Raw genomic sequence first — 2544 nt, 5'->3', positions numbered from 1 at the left:
CACTTGTTTTCAAAAATTCTTAGATTTTGTAGAAAGCAACCATATTATGTGAATAATAATAATTTGGGTAAAAGAATTTTGGAAGGTTGTATGTATTAGAGCAACTTTGGGCCACTTAATACCAGTTCAACTCATTTGACCCGTTACCATTTAATCTAACTTTGAGTTAGCCGCTTGACCATTAGAAACAAAAAAAGGACCTAAATCAACTCACTCACAAACAAACGACAATAATTTGAATAGAGAATGTACAATCAGAGGAGCAGAGGCAGAAGCCACCATTGCAGGGCGAGACTGGGGCGGTGGTTTTGAAGGTGTAGCTTTTTTAGTAGGGACTGGTTTTGGCCTATTCTACTCTGGTTCAAGCGCACTATTGTTCAACCCGACCCATTCATCCACCAAATCCTTCCATTTCCTATTACATATACAAAAAATAAAACAAGCTCAACAGCAATCTACAATAGAACAATAAGCTTTTCCATAGATAATAGATTCAAATCCAAATTACTCTCAATCATACTAACCTCACCAATTGCTTCACCAGTCCTCTTACTTCATTTGACGGATGCTTTCGAAGTCGATTAACATCCCTTCCTATATCAGTTTCCAAATTTGATCATCAAAAATCAACGTATGTAACCGAAACTCTATACGGTAACATTAATACGCAAAGTAACAAACACAAATGATGTTTATTCACCTTAAGGACTGTAAAAGTCAGATCCACATCAGCTAGGGTTTGAAACAAATCAGCAAAAGCATCATCAGTCTAAACCACAATATCATTAACAATAAGTCAACTAACAATCTAATAACCCCATTTGACCAAGTAATACAGACCCAAAAAAATCCAGCTTCTCTCGCATACCAGCAGCCAGAGAACTACCAAGTTACATAAAATGTGATGGCTCTGGGAAATAAGATTACACTGCAAAAGAATCAAGTCTCAGCAACAAACAAATTATACTAATCCAAGAAGATAATTATAATTTTTTAAATGTCAAAGGTTGGAGTATTTCTAATATGCCTTGTGAATCTATTGTTACCATAATCTACATCCTTGAATGGAACACTTAAGTTTTAAGGGTGACCTTAAAGCCGTTTGAACCGTTTCTACTTTTGCTAAAAATTTTACTTGAACTATTTGACCCATTTATATGCTACATAGTGATGACCAAATGGGTAGGACGCGTGGGTCAGGTAACAGGTCAGTCAAAATGCACTCAGATCAAACACACATACTTTTATGTAGCCGAATTGGGTCAGGTAGGGTGCGTGCCCCACATATTATTGAACGGAATCTCCATAGTTCCTAATTCTATTTTGTATAATTCTTCCTTTCAGTTTGAGCCTGCCCAATAGCATTATTAGGCCAGTTAAGTGTGTCGGATAAGTACTCCACAGGGGCAACAATGTAATCCCTAGAGGCACCGATTCGACACTGGTACCCAGTACCAAATGCTGTTTGAGATGGTACACTAATGATGCTTAATGTCTATGTTTGTACCACAAAATCTATCACGTAAGTTTAAAATAACAAAGCCAACAACATTTTTGAAGCATTTTTAATTGGAATCTGAAAGTATGATCTTCCTTTTTGTTAACTAACCACGATAATCGAATAATCTAACTAACATTTTAGCTACTTAAAATCAGTAAAACCAAACCATATTTCACATAAATCAAAACTCCACCGACTTAAATTAAATAATACCTTGGTAGAGACTTTTCATGGGCTTTTTGATAAGGACCCCTGAACTCAGGAATTAAACTAACATGGAAAAATACAGACATAAGTTTCAAAATTCAAAACCCTCCACAAAGAAAAATTATAAACTGAAACAACATAAACCTTCTAAACCCTAATAAAGATTAAAAAAAAAAACTAATTAAGCGTTGTAATTGAAACCTGTGAAGCTCGAATCGACACCAAGAAGGAAAAAAAAGAAGGAAAATCCAGATCCAGTTATTTACCCAAATCGAAACCTGCAAGCAACAAAGATTATTTATAATATAAAATAAGAAAAAAGAAAAAAAAGAAACAAAACTAATAAATGATTCTTGACAGGAAAATCCAGATCAAGTTATTACTCACCAACACCTTAATGGCTTAACAAAGTATGTACCTTTTAGTCTCAACCACTAATCAACGGTGTTGATCCGAGACAGATCTGATAATCAAAGTCAAATTAACAAAAACAAATTCAACGAAGAAAAATTAGGTCAAGATAGACTCACTAAAAAGAAAAAGACCCTGAACCAGAGTAACTAAAAAATGTAAGATTTGACTTTATTACCTGAGTAGAAACCTAATGGCAACGACTTTAGAACTCGCAGGAGAAGTTCATCAGATTTCTCCATGGGAGAACTCAAATGAAGAAGACCGACAGCAGGATACAAATTCGACAACAGATAATCCGGTGAATCCGGACAGTTAAACCCATCATAAATCCCCACGAAAACTCACCCGTGCTCCTCCAAAACATGTACCCGATTCTCACCCGCTTTCCCTTGAGCCCATTTAAGATTCTGACTCTGATTCTG

General features: G+C 35.6%; 1 long non-coding RNA gene across 3 annotated transcripts; it reads right to left on the bottom strand.

Moving 5' to 3' along the window:
- Positions 1-369: 369 nt before the first annotated feature.
- LOC110909719 lies at positions 370-2219 on the bottom strand. 3 transcript variants are annotated; one of them, XR_004882246.1, is made up of 5 exons: positions 2127-2219; positions 1910-1986; positions 701-769; positions 525-594; positions 370-415 (listed from the first exon to the last, which is right to left on the bottom strand). It is a non-coding gene; the product is annotated as an uncharacterized LOC110909719 (long non-coding RNA). The 3 variants fall into 3 exon arrangements; XR_004882247.1 differs by having other exon boundaries at positions 2096-2133; XR_002575564.2 differs by lacking the exons at positions 370-415; positions 525-594; positions 701-769 and adding an exon at positions 1445-1771.
- Between the last annotated feature and the right edge of the window lie 325 nt (positions 2220-2544).

The sequence above is a fragment of the Helianthus annuus genome, chromosome 15 (genome assembly GCF_002127325.2).
Source record: "Helianthus annuus cultivar XRQ/B chromosome 15, HanXRQr2.0-SUNRISE, whole genome shotgun sequence".
NCBI classification, from domain to species: domain Eukaryota; kingdom Viridiplantae; phylum Streptophyta; class Magnoliopsida; order Asterales; family Asteraceae; genus Helianthus; species Helianthus annuus.
The sequence above is the reverse complement of the archived record's forward strand: the minus strand, read 5'-3'. Positions and strand labels throughout refer to the sequence as shown.